Source organism: Heterodontus francisci, chromosome 11 (genome assembly GCF_036365525.1).
Source record: "Heterodontus francisci isolate sHetFra1 chromosome 11, sHetFra1.hap1, whole genome shotgun sequence".
Lineage (NCBI taxonomy): Eukaryota > Metazoa > Chordata > Chondrichthyes > Heterodontiformes > Heterodontidae > Heterodontus > Heterodontus francisci.
The window spans coordinates 17274103-17296522 of NC_090381.1; the positions used below are offsets into that span (position 1 = coordinate 17274103).

At 45.1% G+C, this 22420-nt stretch overlaps 1 non-coding gene across 1 annotated transcript; it reads right to left on the reverse strand.

The window, feature by feature from the left end:
• Positions 1-21590: 21590 nt before the first annotated feature.
• Positions 21591-21662, reverse strand: trnac-gca (transfer RNA cysteine (anticodon GCA)). The gene has a single exon. It is a non-coding gene; the product is annotated as a tRNA-Cys (tRNA).
• Positions 21663-22420: the final 758 nt, after the last annotated feature.

Below are 22420 nucleotides of genomic sequence, written 5' to 3' on the forward strand. Positions count from 1 at the left end.
TCTTCCACCGAAGTTACGACAGACACTCGGGAGAATGCTTCCAGAAATTAATAGCATTAGATTCTTGCTGTGGCTTAGTTGCTATGCATAATCTCATTTGGAAATAAATCTGATTGTTAGCCTAACATGTTGGTGATAATAAATGTCTTTTAGACAGGTCAGCAGAATGTTGCTGGCAAACTGTGGGAACTCCACTGACTGTTGTTGTGCCACAGGCTAGTTGTTAATCCTGGGAATGCTAACTCAGATGCTGCAGGTGTAATGGTTTTGGTTTGCAGGAGACTTGCTTCTTTTTTGTTGTGAGCATGAGATGAAAGTAGTTGGAGAAAATGCAAATCCTAACAAGCATGCCTCAAAAATTCATCCCATAAGGAGAGAGGGAGAGACAGAATTAGGAAGCGGGTGAAACATTATAGGAGGCCATTTCTGTGCTTTTGTCTCCCATTTTGGCTTGCAGTATTGTTTTCTTTAATCTTCCTTTGGGCTGGTTGGGATTCCAATAACAGGTTGTAGTGATTGTAATGGTGGAATATTTTTAACACCAGGGCCTGGAATTTGTGGTAGTCCCAACAGCGAGGCTGGCAGTGCTTGCCGTTATTACTGTGTAAAACTGACAGCAATTCTTGGCACCCGTTTGGAAGCATAGAAATCCGGAAGTTGCTGTCAGTGATATGCTGCTCCACAGGGTGCGCTTTTGCAGTCTTCGCAGATAGAATCATTTAGAAATCACTGATTTGTGGGAGCTTCTATTATTTACACATTATTCTCACTGCAAAAAGCGATATAAAGTTAATCCTTATTTAATCAGGAGTAACTAAGGGGGGAGTTTTATGGGGCCCGCAAGTGTGGCTTTTGTGGGGCGGGATGATTTAATGAGGCGTGAGCTGATATTTCGCATTCCCCAGCGGGTATTTTTTTGAGATGAAGTCAGCAGCGTGTTTGCAGTGGGTTGGAGTTCACTCTGTCCTGTGGCAGGTTCCAGCTTCCCCTATATTTGCATAGCATCAATACTCATTACCTTACAATTATTTTAAATTAAGTCCTACCTGCTAGATAATGATAGCATTGCATGGGAAACTTGTGGCACCCAGTTCACGTTCGTTTAAAGGTGGCATGCACCAGTCAGCTATGTGCAGTTGTGTCTGAGCTCAGTGGATTTCTTTCTTGAACTCTTTGGCACTAGGAATGCTAACATTGGAATGGATGTTTGGCTCCAGGCTCAGTAGCAGCAAGAGTGATTCATTTGTGGTGATGGCGGGGGTGGCAATGGAGGGAGGAGAATACAGGGTGAGGTCTCGGGTGGGTGGAGGTGAAGGGGAAGGTAGCCGGGCAGGGAACAAGGTGGGGTCTTGGGTGGGTGAAGGTGCGGGGGAGGGAGTGGTCTAGCATCTAGGGTGCTGCTAGGTATTATTGATGCTGCAGCTGGATGGGGGCAGGGGAGTTGTTTTGAGCAGAAGATTAAAGCGATTGTCATGAGGGGCCTAAAGGGAAGGGTGAGTGCTGTCCATGTCAGGGTCCTGTGAAGTAAAGGCCTGCTACCCGACCCGAACCCGACGACATGGGTCGGGTTCGGGTTTGGTCGGGTCGCTCTTCCGAATTCCAGCTTTTTAGCTCGGGTTGGGTCGGGCCAGGTCCGGGTTGGACACACAAAGTAAATATTGTATTTTGCTCTGCTGGTAAGTGTTAAAAGTAAAAAACCTACCTGAGCTGGGGGTCCGGAATGTCAAGGAGGGAAACCCTGAGTCTGCGCAGTGAGCGAGTGAGTGTCCCTATGACATCATCATGCTCATGCTGCAGCTTCCTGCAGATTCGGAGTCGCAAGGTAGGTAAAGGGAACATTCCGATGGTTGGGTCGGGCTCGGGTAGGGTCGGGTCTGGTCGGGCCAGGTGCGGGATAAAATGGAGGGACTCGGGCTGGCTCGGGCTCGGGTCCAATGTGGTTCGGTCGGGTTCAGCTCAGGTTTTTTTCCCTGACCTGACCTTTACTGTGAGGCGAACTCAGGGTACTAGCTGGTGGAGGGAACGGTCACAGTAACAGAGGCAGTTGGATTCAGTAAGGGGGATGGTTAGACTTGGTTTTGGGTGTTCTATTGCACCATAGGGAGGAGAATGGGACTCTGCAATAACATTGAGATGGATAACTGGAGGATCAAGGGTGAGAGTCAGCATATCGATGGTGACGGGTGTAGGAACAAGGGGTAGAGATGGCATGAACAAGTTAATAACGATCGGGTCTAAGGTAATGGGGAGAGATTCAAGGGTCACAGAAGGAAGGTGTAAGGTAACGTTGAGTGGGTCAAGGAAGATGAAGGTGGCAGGAAGAGGGTGGAAGGGAGGAGCTTGCCTCAATTGTAACACGCACCACTTTTCGAAATGACTGGAGACTACGTGGCCATTTGAGGATTGCAGATCGATTGGGAAGAATGGATTTCAGGCTGGGTACGATGTGAGGCACATAATAGCTTTCTCCTCATTACTTCCATGTTAGAGTTCTGTGACAAAACAAGGGTGATTTTTAACACTGGTCTCATTTTAATAGTTGCAGAGCTGCGAAGATATCGGTCTCATTCGCCAAATCTTTCTACTACCACAGGAAGAAGAGCAGGGGATGCGACTGAGGAGGGCTGTTGCCACTCTGTGCATGATGCTGCAATACCAGTAGCAGGCAGCACAAGAGTGTGAGGCTGCTTAGAATGGTGCCACCCAGGGAAGGCGTCATAGAACAAAAACAAGAAATGCTGGAATCACTCAGCAGGTCTGGCAGCATCTGTGGAAAGAGAAGCAGAGTTAACGTTTCGGGTCAGTGACCCTTCTTCGGAACTGACAAATATTAGAAAAGTCACAGATTATAAGCAAGTGAGGTGGGGGTGGGGCAAGAGATAACAAAGGAGAAGGTGCAGATTGGACCAGGCCACATAGCTGACCAAAAGGTCACGGAGCAAAGGCAAACAATATGTTAATGGTGTGTTGAAAGACAAAGCATTAGTGCAGATTAGGTGTGAATACACTGAATATTGAACAGCAGCAAGTGCAAAAGCTATGTGGCCTGGTCCAATCTGCACCTTCTCCTTTGTTATCTCTTGCCCCACCCCCACCTCACTTGCTTATAATCTGTGACTTTTCTAATATTTGTCAGTTCCGAAGAAGGGTCACTGACCCGAAACGTTAACTCTGCTTCTCTTTCCACAGATGCTGCCAGACCTGCTGAGTGATTCCAGCATTTCTTGTTTTTGTTTCAGATTTCCAGCATCCACAGTATTTTGCTTTTATTTTAAGGCATCATAGAAGATGGATGCTGGCGCATCAGCGCATCCCCATGTCAAGGACAAACTATCTTCAGATGTCCAACAGGCAATGCCAGAGCCACCTGATGATGTCACGTGAGATGGTCACTGCAATTTGTGGGATCATTCAGCATGACCTACAAGCATGTGGTTTTGGTTGGAATCCCATGCCAGTTGCCCTTAGGGTGACTGCTGCATTCAATTATTTTGTTAGCAGTGCTTCCCAGGGCTCAGTGGGAAACATGTGGCATCTCACAGGCTGCCACTAACAGGTGCATCAAAGAGGTGACCAATGCCCTATTCCGTCGTGCCAATGAGTTCTTCAGTTTCCCAGCAGACGAGGACAGTCAGGCAGCAAGATCTGCAGACTTCACCGCCATTGCTCGTTCCCTACAGTGCAAGAGGTGATTGACTGTACTGATGTGGCCATTAGAGCTCCCTGGGACCAGCCAGCTGCATTTGTTAATCGCAAAGGCGTCCACTCTTTGAACATTCATCTGGTTTGCAAACACACGTGAAATATCATGCAGGTCTGTGCTTGTTTCCCAGGTAGCTGTCACGACACAGACATTTTGAGGAACTCACAGCTGCCAGGAGTTTTCGAAGCTCCAGCTCAAGTTGACAGCCGGATCCTGGGTGACAAGGGTTACCCCCTTTGGATATGGTTAATGACACCAGTGAGGCATACCCAAAGTGCAGCAGAAGAGCGATACAATTCTGCTCACGCATCCACCAGAGCCATCATCGAACACACCATTGACATGATGAAAATGTGCTTCCGCTGCCTTGACCAGTCAGGAGGGGCTCTGCAGTACGCATCACAGAGGGTCTCATGAATAATCGTGGTCGGCTGTGTACTACACAACCTGGCAATGCAATGCAGCCAAACTTTGTATGATGAGGAGTGGGAGAAGCAGCAGTCCTCCTCAGATGAAGATGAATTTGAAGAGCCTGAGGAGGAGGCCGATAATGTGATGGAGAATATTATGGATGTTAGGGCCATGGAGAGACATGCAAGGGACATCAGAGAGAACCTTATCTTTGCATGTTTCAGCCAAAGGTGAGGCACTTACCTAATTAAAGCTCAAAGATGAGAAAAAATTCAACTTCGGGAATGTTTATATATTCCTGTGAACTGAATCATTGCTGTAATCTAAAAGCAGGCCTTGTTTGCCATCAACAATTGCACCCTGTCTATTATAAACTTCATTGTAAAGTACCTGCACCTCCAGGGAAATAGTGTCCTGCGTCCAGGCATTAGTCCTCGGACAGAGGATGCTACACCGTTATACAGCACTTTGATCAGACTGGCACATCAGAAACGGATCCTGTTCGCAATGGAGCTGCAACCACTCCAGTAAAAGGCATGTAAGGGAGAGCCTACAGAACTTAAATTGGAAGGCACATCTCTATGGAATACTGCAACAAATCTTCAAGCTACAAGCAGCTGGCATTGAAGACTGAAGGCTCAAACGTCAAAGATAACAACACAATGGACTTTTCCGAAAATTATTTGTAAGCATAAATGCGTAGCAGCCACAAGGCACCAATAATCATTATCCTTTGCAGCTTGGCAACTAAAAATGATATATGAGAATGTATCAAAGATTAAATCAAATAAATGTATTTAAAAATATTATCATTTGCTGTTACACTATTTCAAACACTCGTGGCCACCTTCGTGCTCAAAATTCCTTAATTTTCTTTTCCTGCCACTGCGTCTAGGTGCTACCCCGACATTAGCAGCTGAGGTTGAGGCAGTCTGCTCAGTGCGCTGCCCCATTGCCCTGGATGACCGTGGTGGGTGTCCTCTGGAGGAATGGGGACTTGATGGCTCCATTCTACTGGGTGTCTCCAACACTGGTGCTTGAGTATCCCCCATGTTGGGGGGAAGATGAAACACTGCTTACCCTGGGGTGTGGAAGCTGGCACGTGTTCCTCCTCCATCTGTGTGTACGATGGTACCTGCCTGTCTCCCTGAGGGGAAAGGGCACCTGGAGGGAGGTCCAGGTTCCTCGTCCCCCTCTCACTTAGACTCTGCTGCATGGAGCCCATGGCAACAATGATGGAGTGCAGGTCAGATCGCAAGTGGCTCAAGTGCTCAACCAGACTCACTACGGAGCTCATCAGACTCTATACTGAGGAAACCATACGCTCATATGCCTGGGACATAGACTCCTCCATAATACAAGCAAAGTTACGCATGACCTCAGGTATCTCTGACATATTTTCCACATGATATTGCTGCACTTCCAGCAGACTTCTCATAGCATCAAACAGAGGACCATCATGAGTGTGGGGTTGAACAGGGGCCTGGTCCTCAGCACTCCTCCGATTGTCATGGGACCCAGCTGGCACCTGCTCCCTCAGCTGCCAGGATGTATCTGTGTCATGCCCACCAGCTTGTGATCATGCTTCTAATCTCAAAGCCTCCGTGGACTGTATGCATGTATCTAAACCGGTGGAGGTGGAAGAAGAGGCAGGTGATGGTGTCCCCTCTAAGGCATCGGCAGCATCTTCCCCAGAGGAGGCGTCTTGGGTCTTGCGACGTTCTATCACTCGAGTACGGGCACCTGCAGCGGAAAAGCAAACAGAGGCACTTTAAGCATCATCAAAGCATGAAGTTGACACTTTTTCACACGCTCCTCCTGTGCTCACTTATGGCTGCAACAGTAAAGTTAACACTTCATCCTTATGCCTTGACAATCCTGGCTCGCCGTTTGTAATTGCTCTTCCTACCTTCTCTCCAGCTATCTCCGCTGCCTCCTCCTCTGCTGGGGTCAGGCTCAGGATTCTTCTGTCAGACACTCTTCTACCTGTTTTGGTCCACTCCCTTCGGTTACGGGTCTGTTTTTCCTACAGGGGAAAGTGCTGATTTAATGACATGTCAAGTGATGCCTCACACCTATTGTCTACATGTATCAACATCACTAATTCTGGGCTGTCAGTTACATGCTGCACTCAAGCACAAACAAACATCGGACTTACACATTCTGCACAATTGATTCGAATGTGGCTCCAAGGCTGATTGCACATTCAAATGAATGCTATGACTACCCGCTGTCATAAACACACTCACATGGAGCTAAGGGGAAAACATTTGTACAATTTCAGCAATATCACTTATTGTCGCCATTCTGAGCAAGTCGTTGACCCACATGTGACACTGAACCCAGGTTCTACAAATGACCCCATCGTTCAACACCTCCTCCGCCACCTCCATCCAAGCTGGCTTGGTCAGGCGGGAGCCTTCTGAGTCCATCCCTTGGGAAGAGGACCTCCCGCCTTTCCCTGATGGCCTGGTGGAGAGCCTGCAGGGAGGCATCACTGAACTGTGGGGCAGGACGCTGCCTGCTGCCTGACATTGGTGTGGGTGGTGACGGTGACAGAGGTCAGATCTGAAGCTGAGTTGGGGTGCGAGAGGTTTCAATGGATGGGGAAGGGCAAAAAATACAGCAATATTAATAATTATTTTCTGAACATGAATAAACAACTGGACAGGCTGCTGATCCTCCAAGCTTGCAAGGCAGAATGATTAATAGCCATGGCGTTAATGGTGCTTTTAGGAATGATAGTGAGTTCCACCAATGAAAATCTGTCCCCACCGCATGATCAAATATGTCTCCTGTGCCCGCCACCAGAACAGTAATTTACATTTGCAATCGCATGCGAAATGACCAAAAGGGCAGAAGCGAAAGTGTCACCAACTTCCGGTTCTGCTGTTGAAAGTGCTGCAAGATGCATAAAATATCGTCCTGAGTTTTTAATGGTATACTAGGTCATAATTGCTGCTGAACAACCTCTCTGGCCCTGAAAAAACTAATTTTACAAGTGTGGAGTCTTATTACCTTCGAAGAACAGGTAAAAATTTCAGATTTTTCATAAAATCAAAAATATTTTGTGTTTAAGTTTTTGTTATGGTATTTATGTTTCTCCTTTAACCCGTGTGTACGTTGCGATCTTTATTTCACTTCCTGTAATGATTTAAATATGATTTGTATTCCCTGCTTTTTATTTCCTGCTTTGTTTTGTGAGAATTCTCCAATCTGATTGGATGATCAGCCTCCCCACTGCCTGCCATATTGTTGTACAGCACACATCCCTGCATAAGGTGCCCAACTTAAGTTGACACTGGGAACAAGGAAATCAATGCTCTAGAACCCACTCAATCTTTGTTGGCAGCTTTTTTGAGGTCAGTGGTGGGCACCTTTCATTCACTATTGACTGCAAACTCCAGGCCCATATGTTTAAGTGTAAAAATCCTGGATGAAGGAAATAGAGGTTTTGTACTTCCATAGTGCCTTTCACAATGTCACGATGTCTCAATGCGTTTATAGCCAATAAAGTACTTTGAAATGTAATCACTGTTGTATTGTTGGAATCGTCTAGGTGCAATGGAGGTCTGGTCACATCTTGATTCAGTTTTGGTATCCTTATATGATGGGTGATTACTGAGGGTTGGAAGTGTCCACCACTACATTGACAGCTAGTATCAAGACGCTTTGTATCAAAGACAGGCTTAGAGAACAGGGGCTTTTTAATTTGGGATTACATAGAGTTTGAGGAGATATGATTGAAGTCTTTAAAACAATAGAAGGATTAGATACAGTACTCATGAGATGGTTCAGAGAGGGACAACAGACATAGTTTACCAAAGCTTTGAATTTGTTTATGTGCTAGAGGGCGCTTCTTTTCACAGAGAGTCGCAATCTATTGGAGTAGGTTACCAGCACATGTAATTAATCTGAGCATGCACAAGGGAACTGGATGAGTTTCTGTTACTGGCAAACATATTTACAAATAGAAAGTAGATGAGTAATTGGGGGTTGTGTCACCTATCCCCTGACTTAATTGCTTTTGGGGAGCAACATCCCAGAGTTACTTCTTCGATTGGTCTAAGGCTTTTTTCTCTTCTCCCAGTAGACTGGGAGGGGGGCTTGCTGGGGACAGGGTTGGAGGGTGGCTGGGTATTGGGGATTATGGTGCACAGAGGTTACATCATACCAGGTTGGGACAGGCTCAATGGGCCAGATGGGAAATTCGTGTCACTCCTTTTAGTATTTTTCCCTGTACATTGCAGGACGTGTGAAACAGATCAGATGGGATATGGCAGATGCTCCTTGGGATCTGTCCAGGCATCAGCAAAACTTGGAATCTTCAGTTGGGAAGCAGGTTTTATCAGTAAATGAAAATCTCATATAAAATTCAATTACTTATGCATTTGCCAAACGTGTATATACAAAGTCTAGCATGTCTCCATGACAACTCATCTCAGCTCTTTGAGAATCCAGTTCTGTAGCTGTAAATAGACAACTGTAATCTTTAAAATATTTTACTTTTTAACCTTTATAAATCACTCGTTAGACCTCAGCTGCAGTGTTGTGTCCAATTCTGGGCAATATACTTTAGGAAGGATGACAAGACTTTGGAGATGGTGCAAAAGAGATTTACAAGAATGATACCAGGGATGAGGGACTTCATGTGGAGAAACTAAAGAAGCTGGGATTGTTTCCAACAACAACAACTTGTATTTATATAGCACCTTTAACATAGTGAAAACATCCCAAGTTGCTTTTCAGGAGCGATTATCAAACAAAATTTGTCATTGAGCAACATAAGGAAATGTTTGGACAGGCAACCAAAAGCTTGGTCAAAAAGGTAGGTTTTAAGGAGTAACTTGAAGAAAGAGAGAGAGGTAGACAAACAGAAGTTTAGGAAGAGAATTTCAGAGCTTAGGGCCCAGGCAGCTGAAGGTGCAGCTGCCAATGGTGAAGCAATTAAAATCAGGGATGTGCAAGAGGCCAGAATTGGAGGAGCACGGAGATCTTGGATGTTTTTAGGGCTGGAGGAGATTACAGAGATAGGGAGAGATGAGGTCATGGAGGGATTTGAAATCAAGGATGAGAATTTTAAAATTGAGGCATTGTCAGACCAGGAGCCAGTGTAGGTCAGACCTATGTGGAAAGAACAGGGAATGATTGGATAGCTGTTTCAGTGATCCAGCACAGGCACAATGAGCAGAATGGCCTCCTTCTGTGCTGTAAGATTCTATAGTTCTGTGACCTTCTTAGCAGTTCTCTTCTGCCTGGAACAGGGGCCATTTTGGGAGTGCGCCATTCATCAAGTCTAATTGCAACGATTCAGACTTGTTTATAGAGCAACATTGACCTTATATATGGTAATGGTGATGTTGGAATGAGATTTAAGCCCTGTGTATACAGAAAGCTTCAAATAGAAGCTCCTCAAATGCCTTATGCTATTCAACTTGCAATGGTCAGTAAATATATTGCTGGGTTGCCTTACTGTGCTCAGGGACTGGTGATCTGACAGTCTGCAGGATTGTTTCCAGCAGAACCACGAGAGAATCTGAATCATTCTGGGCTCCAATGATAAAGGGAGCCAACACAAATCGACCATTAATAAATAGTGACGTTACAAGATGCTTGCTAAATATCTTGCTATTGAAATACAGTTAGTTTTAGTTATCTAAAATTGAGCAGCAAAACAGATTTTGCTGATCAGTTAATAATGGACTGACTGGGATAAATTGTGTCAGAAGACTGACATAATTTAAAGATCTAAATCTCCCTTTAGAGTCAAGCCAATACAGTGAGTAATTTGCATTCAATAGCGATGGACTGCTTTAATCTGCACTGTTGCACACAAATCTTCCACTGTAAGGAACATGTTTTAATTGAAAAGATGGCAGGATATGGGGAATTGTCAGCTGGGGATTTGATACGAGAGATCAAGTTAATTTTTCATCCCCCCAGTGAATAGCATGCAGCAATGTTCGTGCGATTGTTAAATGCTGCGTGAAGGATATGCATGCTTAAGTGTGCGAGTAATGCATGTAAGATTCACAGGTGTGACTCTTAGCCATTGTTTTCAGTCTGGGTTCTAATAGAATTGTGCGTGTAACAAACCTCAAGAGACATGAAGGCCTCTCAAACTCGACAGATGCCTGTGATGAGTTCTGTAATTGTGCTGAAGTACATGGAAAAGGACTGCTGCCTGGTACAGAATAGATACTCTAGTTAGGCATTTTGTGACTGTGTTCTTGCCTCTTTGTTACAGGTAACGATACAGCACCAGATAATGTAGCTGCTGTTAGTTCTCTTCAGCAACACCGCTTAACACCTTCCATTTTTCAAAGCTTTCTCCATTCTTTTTCACCAGTGACCAATTAACATTGATGGTTTTCTCTCCACTGGAGCTAACTTAAGCATCTCGCCAGCAATGCTACTTAAAAAATATAGCAGTCTATTTTGACCGTTGTGCGACCACCCATTCTGACGGCGGGGAGATCTTTCGTGATTTTGAGGCCTCGGCCTCAGTTAAATCTGGCAGGTGAGCTGCAGGATGCCAACATTCCTAGCCACAGGTAAAGGTGGTCAAAATCAATCCCATTAAAAGAATTAGGATCAACTTTTGAAATTGATTTATTTCTGCCTCCTCATTGACCCACTTAGAAAGGATTTGTTTGGATGTGGATATTGGTTGTGGCATCAAGGCTGCAGAGGGGTGCACAGAACTTGAAGGCATGAGAGGACTGAATTAATATGTGGAGTTAGGAGCTGAAACTGTAGCTCATGGTAGTAACTCCACTGATGTTAACTCAACTTCCTAACATTGGCAGGCTCAGTCACCAGACGGTTTCAAGCCAAAATCCAATGATTTCACCAGAACTGAATCAAGAGCACTAGGAAATAGATGCTAAGATTAACAATTCTTTGCACTATTGCATCAAAGGTTAATGAGGGTAGCAGCGCAACCTTGGGACTTTGTTTTACACAACATATATAGCTGCCGAAGTGCTACGATTAATACCCCAGAGAAGATTTTGGCCCAAGCTGCCTCTGATGGATGGAATATACCTTGCATCCATGTGACATCCGTTGAGGACTCCAAGTCAAATGAACTTGGATAGCCTCTGGCCAGCTCCCAAGTGATCACATTGCTAAAATAACAACAATAACTTGTGTTCTTGTATTTCCATAGCAACTTTCACAATCTCAGAGATGCCCCATAGCAAGTTATAGCCAATGAAGTACTTTTGGAATGTAGTCACTGTTGTATAGTAGGAAAATCAACCTATTTGCGCACAGCAAGGTCCAACAGCAATATGATAATGACCAGATAATCTGTTTTTTAGTCATGTTGATTGAAGGATAAATATTGTCCAGCACACTTGGGAGAACTCATCTGCTCTCTTTTGAAATAGTGCCATTGGATCTTTTACATCCGTGTGAGAGGGCATGTGGGGCCTTAGTTTAATGACTTATCTGAAAGATAGCACGTCCGACAGGGTGGAGCTCCCTCAGTACTGCACTGGAGCATCAGCCCTGGATTTCATGCTGAAATCTCTCGAGTGGAACTTGAACCCACATGCTTCTAACTTGTCTCAAGGCACTTGATGGGAACTTAATCAGACAACATTTGACAGTGAGCCACATAAGGAGATATCAGGACAAGTGACTAAAAGCTTGATCAAAAAAGTAGGTTTTGAAGAGGTTTTAAAGGAAGAGAGAGCTGCAGAGATCTATGGCTAAACAGCTGAAGGCACAGCTGTCAATGTTGAGGCAAATTTAATGGGAGATGAACAAGAGGCCAGAGTTGGAGGAATGCAGAATTCTCAGGAGTTGTAGGGCTAGAGGAAGTTACAGAGATAGGGAGGTGTGAGGCATGGAAAGATGCAAATTTTAAAATTTCGGTGTCTTTGGATCAGGAGCTAATGTAGGTCAGGGAGCACAGGGGGGGATGGGTGAACAGGATTTGGTTAGGACACAGACAGCAGAGTTTATGATACGCTTGAGCTTATGGACAGTGGAAGAGGCCATCCTGAAACAGCCAAACGTCTTGCAGGTGAATAGCTGAAGTGTCAGCTGTCAGTGAACTTTATTGTATTCACAGCAACTCAATCAGATTCAATTCTGACGTTTATGAACATTCAGTTGATCTGGGTATATTTTCAGGTCTAGACTGTCCTTTGGATCAAACTGTAATGGAAAGAAAAGGTTCATTCTTTGTTCTGAATTGATATTATCCTTTTTGGGAACAAATTTGAAAAAGTTCACAAGGAATATTTGGATAAATATGGCACTTCAGCCCGTCTACTATCACTGGTCAATAAAACTGGCCATTCCATCTTTCCATGGGGTGAAACAGTCCTTGACATTACAGCTGGCTTTAAGGACTGAGTGATATCATCAGCACAGCTTTCTTCTGTCAGTTACTGTGAATAATGAAATGGGATCAGAATCACAGAATCACAGAATCACAGAATAATACAGTGCAGAACAGGCCCTTCGACCCATCGAGTCTGCACTGATGCATTAAAGACACCTGACCTGTCTACCTAATCCCATTTGCCAGCACTTGGCCCACAGCCTTGAATGTTATGACGTGCCAAGTGCTCATCCAGGTACTTTTTAAAGGATGTGAGGCAACCCGCCTCTACCACCCTCCCAGGCAGTGCATTCCAGACCGTCACTACCCTCTGGGTAAAAAAAGTTCTTCCTCAAATCCCCCTTAAACGTCCTGCCCCTCACCTTAAACTTGTATCCCCTCGTAACTCACCCTTCAACTAAGGGGAACAGCTGCTCCCTATCCACCCTGTCCATGCCCCTCATAATCTTGTACACCTCGATCAGGTCACCCCGCAGTCTTCTCTGCTCCAGCGAAAACAACCCAAGCCTAACCCAACCTCTCTTCATAGCTTAAATGTTCCCTCCCAGGCAACATCCTGGTGAATCTCCTCTGCACCCCCTCCAGTGCAATCACATCCTTCCTATAATGTGGCGACCAGAATTGCATACAGTACTCCAGCTGTGGCCTTACCAAAGTTCTGTACAACTCCAACATGACTTCCCTGTTTTTGTAATCTATGCCTCGATTGATAAAGGCAAGTGTCCCATATGCCTTTTGCACCACCCTATTAGGCTGCCCTTCTGCCTTCAGAGATCTATGGACAAATGATTTCTTCACACAACTGGCTGCAGGTGGACTGACACAAGCTGAAACAGAGAGACTCCTGTGGGCGCAACACTTGAGGTCATCTGAAACTCAACTGCCCGTGTCCTTACTTGCACCAAGTCCTGTTCATCTGTCACCCCTGAACACGCTGACTACACTGACTCCCGGTTAAGCAATGTCTCAGTTTAAAAATGTTCAGCCTTGTTTTCAAATCCCTCCATGGCCTCCACCCTCCCCATTGCTGTAATTTCCTCCAGCCCCACAACACCCCAAGATGTCTGCGCACCTCCAATTCAGGCCTTAGAGCATCCCTGATTTTAATTGCTCCATCATTGTTGGCCGTGCCTTAAGCTGCCTCGGCCTTGAGCTCTGGAACATAAGAAATACGAGCAGGAGCAGACCACATGGCCTGTCGAGCCTTCCCCGCCGTTCAATATGATCATGGCTAATCTTCTACTTCAACTCCACCTACCTGCCTGCTCTCCATATCCCTTGATTCCCTGATTGACCAAAAATCTGTCTATCGCAGCCTTAAATATACTCTACAATGGAGCATCCACAACCTACTGGGGTCAGGAATTGAGAATTCCAAAGATTCACAACCCTTTGATGAAGAAATTTCTCCTCATCTAACTCCTAAATGATTGGCCCCTTATCTTGAGACTTTTGCCTCCTTGTTCTAGATTGCCCAGCCAGGGGAAACAACCTCTCAGTGTCTATCCTGTCAAGTCCCTTCAGAATCTAGCATGTTTCAATGAGATCACCTCTCATTCTTCTTTATTCCAGAGAATAGAAGCCCAATTTACTCAGCCTTTCTTCATTGGATAACCTTCTCATCCTAGGGAACAATTTAATGAACCTTTGCTGTACCACCTCCAAGGCACGTATTTCCTTCCTTCAATATGGTGACCAAAGCTGCACACAGTGGGCTGGAATTAATGGGCACCCCGGAGATGGACTAGGAGGCAGAGGGGCCATGGAATTACAATGGCAGGTGGGGGCCAGTGGTTCCAGAAGCTGCTGCCTTTTTCATTTGATCGTTAAGCTGCCAGCGAATTGAGGAACGCGAGGCACGGAGGCCGTCCAATCCCGGCCCTGAAGCAGGAAGTCAGGATGATGAGGTTGGCATCTGCTGACACTATATTTAAAGGCTTCCAGCCCTGCATTTGTTGCTGCCTGAACAAAGGACTGCATCCCGCTACTGCTGTCTTGAGCTGTTGGTACTGCTGCTACTCCCTTGACTGAAGACTCAAACCAACCAAGGAGCTCACAGAAGGCTACAAAAGCAGAAGGAAGACCCCAGGTGGCCCCATGGTTCAGTAATGGCTCCCTGCAGGTTCTCCTCCAGGCTGCAAGGGCAAGGTGGGAGATCCTCTTCCCTAGGAATGGGAGTAAAAGAGTGTATTGATCTGGGGTCATGGGTTCGAATCCCACCACAGCAGAAGGTGGAATTTGAATTCAATTAATGAAAAAGAAATCTGGAATTTAAAAGCTAATCTAATGATGGCCATGAAACCATTGTCGATTGTCGTAAAAACCCATCTAGTTCACTAATGTCCTTTAGGGAAGGAAATCTGCTGTCCTTACCTGGTCTGGCCTACACGTGACTCCAGATCCACAGCAATGTGGTTGACTCTTACATGCCCCAGAAATGGCCTAGCAAGCCATTCAGTTCAAGGGCAATTAGGAATGGGCAATAACTGCTGGTGGCCTGCGATGCCCGCATCCCATGAATGAATAAAAAAAAAACAACCCCCAACCCCCTAACCTATTCCTGAGCCCTTTCCTCAGAGTTACTGCCACTGCCCTCTATGACCCTGGTAACATGTCCCCACAGTCCTGACACCTTTCCCCCCTCTTCTGCTGATGTCTGGCTGTGCCCTTTCTGCACCACCCTTCATGCCACCACATGTTGGCTCTCCCGATGGCTTCCTGAGAGAGCCAACATTTATCTCCTACTTCCTTGCTTTCTTGTTTCCCCAGGTGGGACTGTGAATCCCCATGCATCATTGATATAATTAGTAATGTGATATTAAATTGGAGTTAATTGGCTTTTCTAGAACCTTAATTGGTGCCCTGCTGCCTCAATGTCAGAAGTCCGTCCACCTTGGCTGCAGCCGCTGGTAAAATCTGGAAGCGACTTCCAGCCAAACGTGGTCCAGTCCCATTTTATGGCCCTCCCCACCTCCAAATTCGCTCTAAATGGCTCGGTATAATTCCGGCCCTTGTGAACTTTGTCTGATCATATGATGATTTTTTAAGTGCAGTATTAGCAGATTCCAGCATTTTCCCAACAACTGATGTTTGGTGAACTGGCTTACAGTGCCCTTTACTTGAATAGTGGTGTTACATTCGTGAACTTCCAATCCACTGGGACTGTTCTAGAATCAAGGAAATTTTGGAAAATCATAACCAGTGCATCCACTATTTCTGCAGTTACCTCTCTTAGAACCCTAGGATGTAGACCATCAGATCCTGGGAATTTGACGGTTTTTACTCCCTTAAGTTTCTCCAGCACTTTTTCTCTGCTAATATTAATTACCTTAAGTTCTCTTACTACACATCTCCACCTCTCTACCTTGCTTTCCTCCTTTGAGATGCTCCTTAAAACCTACCATTTTGACCAAGCTTTTGGTCATTTGCTATAATATTGCCTTCTGTGGCAGTATTTATAATGCTCCTTGGGGCATTTTATTACGTTAAAAATGCTATATAAAAACAAGTTGTTGTTGTTGTTGTTGTTGAGTGGGTGCATTAAGCCCAAAGAAACAAGAATCTTTCTGCACGACCCTGACTGAGCACCTGTCAATCTGCTAACCATATACTTAATGAATTTCAAACATGGAGATTGTGGCTGTTTGTTGTACCTTCCTTGAGTGCTAATTGTTCTGATTGGCTCAGGTAAGATTCTGAGAAGCTCAGTGCACCAGCAGCCCCTGCAGTAGCTCAAGCCCGGAATGTTAATTCTGCTTATTACAGCTGAAAGTTTGGCATGTATAGTAGAATTACTTGGAGAATCATTCCTTGTTCTCTTTGTTGCATTCGGCTCATCATGAACAACAACAAAGTATGTTTTTATGTTGCTAATGACATTCAAGGAGACAACTCAAATTGCTCTGCAGATTGCAAGAACTTACATTTATATAGCACCTTTTATGACCCCAGAGCATCCCAAGGAACTTCACAGCAAATGAAGTCCAGTTCCAGCTCTGCCTCTGCTTTTACTTCACTGCTGCCGAAACCCTAGACCTTATCTCAAGGCTAGTTCTTCCAAGCACCATCCCTGATCCACCTTCCACGCATTAATGGCTACAATTTCCTCCCCTTTCATCCTCAAATCAGCAGAAATGGTGAGAAAATGGGGTGGTGAAGCCTATTGCAACCACCCTGTCTTGACCAGGGTTTTTATTTTCCCACTCCCACCCACCATGCGCCACTCCCTCCCCACCCACCACATATAAAAGATGTTTGCAAGATGGAGCCTGGGTTCCTAGCCTCTGTCCCCCTACCCCACCCCCGGGCACCCACCCGTCTGCTGTTGGCCACAGACTGCCTGGTAGAAGGCAATAGCAGGCCCAAGGTTATGCTGGTAAGGCCCCAGTATCTGCAAATAGAAGGAGAGAGTCTAGCAGAGGACTCGTAGTCCTCCTATCTCATTGGTTCTACCCTATCCTTCTAGGCTGAGGTTCCCTATCTTCTTCAGGCTCCACTACGTTCCTTGCCCATTTCTTTGCATGCTACAGGAGTGGTCCCTTTGTTTGATTTTTAAAAAATTTATTCGTTCATGGGATGTGGGCGTCACTGGCTGGGCCAGCATTTATTGCCCATCCCTAATTGCCCTTAACTGAGTGGTTTGCTAGGTCATTTCAGAGGGCATTTAAGAATCAACAACATTGCTGTGGGTCTGGAGTCACATGTAGGCCAGACCAGGTAAGGATGGCAGATTTCCTTCCCTAAAGGGGGTTAGTGAACCAGATGGGTTTTTACAACAATCAACAAAGGTTTCATGGTCACCATTAGGCTAGCTTTTTAATTCCAGATTTTTATTAACTGGATTCAATTATCACCATCTGCCGTGGTGGGATTCGAACCCATGTCCCCAGAGCATTAGCCTGGGCTCTGGATTACTAGTTCAGTGACAATACTACTATGTCACTGCCTCCCCGTAAATGGTCGTAAATGGTTGGAAAGGTTGCAGTACCATTGAATTACCCACTTCCACAATCATGAGCTCTCTCCTGATGACAGGAATCCCAGCAGGATTCATACTACTGGCAAAAAAATGGGTAAGGGTTGTGATGAGGTCAGAGCAATGGGCTACTCTGTCCCAAGCAGGGTAACCCCCAGCCCTGATCTAGAACACCTTAATTTTTGCTATCATCCACACAAAATCCCAAATCTGCACCATTCCCAAGCTCCAGTGCACTCTAACACACACACGGGGCAGTGCTCCTCCCACCAGTGTTGACTCTCTTCCTGTGAGGAACTTGGCTTGCACTCAGCATCACGCAAAGTAGCACAGCTCAGATGGCAAACTCAGTAGATGGGAGATAGTGCTACGTCCAATAAACACTCAAGTTGGTGTGGTAATCTAATGGCTACTTTTATTTCAGAATCCGTGGAATATCCTCTTCTGATGGAACAAATAATATACAAGGAGACCCTGGAGTGTAATTGCTACAGGATGCTTGGTACATCAAGGGACCATCTCATGTTCAGTTAACAAAGTACCAAACATATCATATTTGCTCCCTCAGAACATTAAAGTGACAATAACCATCTTCAAGAATTAATCTGGTATCATAATATAAACCATAGCACTTCCCTGTCGTGCACAGGAAAGATGGGTTTTGCATAATGAAAGTCACTACACTCCTATCTATTTACAGGTCCAAAACCATTTGGAAGTTTCTTTGACCTTTGAGGATAGCTTTGAGTAGGGTCTGACAATGGGTGAGCTGGGACCAATAAGAGGGGAATGAGATGCCACCATTTACACGTGCAGTTTTGCACTGTACAGTGTGTAGCCATATGGTTCATTTCTGTATCTCTGATGGAAATTCATCTCCCTTCCATTGGTGGGTTCAATTAACTATCTGACCAATTACCCAGTGTTTACTGAGAATCTATGGTGGGGATAGGGGATCACTGTAAAAGGGCTGAATAACGGTCATGAATCCAGGAGTAGTGAGTATCTGGAACTCTGGCACTTGGAGGTTGAGGGAAATGTACATTGTGAGGGTGGACCTCCAGTCATTGACTGTATGTTAAAGTGAGACTAGTCCCCTGTTCCTATTCCACTAGCAATGCTGCAACCATTCCCAAACTCCCTAAATTGGACTTTGATCACACTTTCCTTTGGAATTAATCTGGTTCCATTCTTTGAAATTGAATTTCTCTCGTGGTGTGGAATGTCATAAACATAATTGGCTTTTGCAAGAAGAAATTTTAAAATGCTGATCTATTAAAAAAATTCCTGAATTTATCTATCTGGAGGCCTTCAAGTTTTAATTTAATATCAGTTAATGCAGCGAACATCTAATTAACAAAGAAGGTTTTAAGCACTTTAATTGGATTCAAGTACACTAATCTGATGTACTGCTGATGGATAGGCCTTTGAGTAGAGATATGAGAGTTTTAAAAAAACCCTTCAGAAACATTTTAATATGTAGATTCCATTGTATTCCTAAATCTTCTCCTGGGAATGTGAGTGGAGCAGCTACTGTTAAGGAATTAAAAACAGCAGGTCAGGCAACATCTGTGGAGAGAGAAACAGAGTTAATAGGCTCGTCATTGACCCCTCATGACCCCACACCCACGATCAGTTGAAGGAGGTTGGTTGGAGGGTTAAACGCTCAAAAACAGACAATGTGATCCCAACTCACTGCATAAATGCCTGCTGCCATTTTTACAATGGTGGATAGCGTGCCATCTGAGTATTCCAGTGTGGAAGGCCAGGGTACTTCATTAACATATTTAAATCCAGTCCCCACCACACAATTAGGAGCCTGATTTAAAATTAATAGTTGCCGTGTGGGTTTCCCACTCCTCAGGAAACCCAGCAATGAAATGGGTGTGTTAGCTGCTGGCTCTGGAAGATAAGTATCTTATACAACATTCCTTATGGGCCAGGCAGTGCTGGAGTGCTCTCCCCAGCCCCTCAAGGAAGCTTTCATTCTCCCTTCTGCCAATCATAGGTTCTCGCTCACCCCTGCCATTAAATTCAGCAGGACCTCCACGCTACCAGCCTTGCTGGATTTCCCCCCACCCTCTCTGCAAATATCGGAGCCAATGTTTTAGGCTGGTGATCTTTCATCTGAACTGGAATCTGTTAAACATTTCACAGATTTTAAGCAAGTACAGAGTACAGAGATGGACAAAAGGGTTGGTGGGGGTGGGGGTGGGGGTGGGGGGTGGCGGCGTGTGCATGGTGTGTGGGGGTGGTGCATGAAAACAACTAAAGAGGCAGTCCATGATAGAATGGAGGGCAAGAGTCATTAAATGACTAAAGGGATGGTGGTGCAAGGTAAAATGGGTGGTAATGGGGCAAGTAAAGTAGTAAAATAAAAAATGGGCCCAGAGGAACATAAGAACATAAGAAATAAGAGCAGGAGTAGGCCATTCAGCCCTTCCAGCCCGCTCTGCCATTCAGTGAGATCATGGCTGATCTTCTACTTCAATACCATTTTCCTGCACTGTCCATGTAACCCTTGATGTTTTTAATGTGTAAAAATCTATTGATCTTAGTCTTGAAGATACTCAATGACTGAGCCTCCACAGCCCTCTGTGGCAGAGAATCGTAAGTTGTTACAGCGGAATAATAGAAGGTGAGGGAAGAATAGAAGATCTGATTAATAGGAGAAGGGGATCTCCACACCAGTTGTCTCCATTTTTCCTCCACTCCCAGTGGCCATCCTCCGTTACCAGCATCTGCAGTCTGAGAGAATGGGAGCAGTGGTTAATATCTGAAAGTCGATGGTCCCTACCCCTGGGGTCAACCTATCTTTCTCCACCACAATCCTAGGCCATGGGAGCCTTCTCCTCATTAAAGTGTGGTGACTGAATGTTACTGGCTGAATGGTCTTCTTTTGTGCTATATCACTCTATGATCCTATGATTGCCTTGGTAATTAGTGTTGGGCTGGGGCCTGAGTTAATTAGTGTGACTGCAGGAGGGTAGCTGTTCCAGGAACTTTACATTCCACTCATTTTGGGATTACTGATATCGTTAAATCAAGGACAAGAGCAATTAGATTTGAAGATTGCCGATAAATTGGACTTGAGACTCATGTTAGAGAAGTGTTACTCCTATCACCATTCATCTCACGTCACAGGTAAACCAGTTTAACACCAGCAAGCCCAATATAAGCAGTGGGGTCTGTAACTGCAGAGGGCTGGAGTTCAAAGTGCTACATGACTCCAGATTGGTTAATGTAAGAGGTCACTGATCCCCAATGGCTCAGTAAATTTATCCAGTGAGTACCTGAGCACACAGTTCAAGAAGGCCCCAGAATGGATTCCCAGTTTGTGCTAAGTTGTCTGATCTCAGCTAATGCAAGGGGCACTGTAATCAACCTCAGTATTCCTGGCTTAGCCGGGGAAACATCTATGCAGAGTTCCCACACCTGACTGCTGTGTTATGATACTGGGCATTGGGATTAATAATATTAGAGTCAACTGGGATGGTCCCTGCAATCGCAACCTGCCAAGACTCACCATCAGCAATGAAGCAACTTCTTGGGGTTAATTAAGCATTGGATGATGACGAGAACCTCATCAACTCATCGCCCAGCAGAGAACTGAGTGGACCTTGGAAAGGCGGGGTAGGAGAAAAAGTTCACAAATTAAAAAGGTTGCATTTCTGAAGCTAATAATTTGTATTTTGGGGACATAGCCACACCTGAACCTTTATTTAACCTGTATCAGAGAAACTGTGTGCAGCTACCCCAAGAACCCAGTTAACAGGGACTCATACTGAATTGGATCCAGCTGATTTTTTTTTTGAGAGATACAGCACTGAAACAGGCCCTTTGGCCCACTGAGTCTACCATCAACCACCCATTTATACTAATCCTACATTAATCCCATATTCCCTAACACATTCCCTCAATTCTCTTACCACCTACCGACACTAGGGGCAATTTACAATGGCCAATTTACCTATCAACCTGCAAATCTTTGGCTGTGGGAGGAAACAGGAGCACCCGGTGGAAACCCACGCAGTCACAGGGAGAACTTGCAAACTTCGCACAGGCAGTACCCAGAATCAAACCTGGGTTGCTGGAGTCGTGAGGCTGCGGTGCTAACCACTGCGCCGCACATAAAAATTCAAAGGGGGCACCCAGATTTGAACTGGGGACTACTAGATCTGCAGTCAAATGCTCTACCACCGAGCTATACCCCCAGCTTATCAGGTCTGGAATGTTGAATAGAAAAGAACAGACTGAGGGGTGACTTGAGAGAGGTTGTTAAGATTACCAAAGAGTTTGATAAAGTCAATGTAGATAAGTTTTCACTTGGGGGGGGGGAGTTCAAAACTAGGATCTGTAAATATAAGATAGTCACTAAAAAATTCAACAGGGAATTCAGGAGAAATTACTTTACTCAGAGAATATATAGAATGTGGAACTCACTATCACAAGCAGCATTGAGGCAATTAGCATTGGTAATTTAAGGGGAAGCTGGATAAGCACCTGAGGGAGAAAGGAATAGAAGGGTATGCTGAAAGGATGAGATAAAGTTGGAGGTGGGTGGGGAGGGTGGAGGAGGCACTTGTGGTGCATAAACACTGGCATAGACCAGTTGAGATGAAGGACCAGTTTTGGCGCTGTAAAATATATGTAATTCTATGTAAAATAAAAACTGAAGGGGGTTAAATATGTGAAGAAGAGAGTGAAATTGGTAGGATAGTAAGCCTTAGTGGTGGGTGAGACCCATGCGACTCAGAACAGAGGCATTGTGAAACTGAGAGATTAGGTCCGAGAAAACCCCATGAGAGCAACGGTTAGAGCAACAAGGGTTCATCAAAATAGAACAAAGAAAGATTGAATGGGGGTTCGAGTCTCCAATAAAGTTGTAACATTACCCTCCTCCAATTATCCAGATAAGGGAAGGAATGTGGTAACCAGACCGAGGGTGGTTTAGGTGTTTGTAAACTTAAAA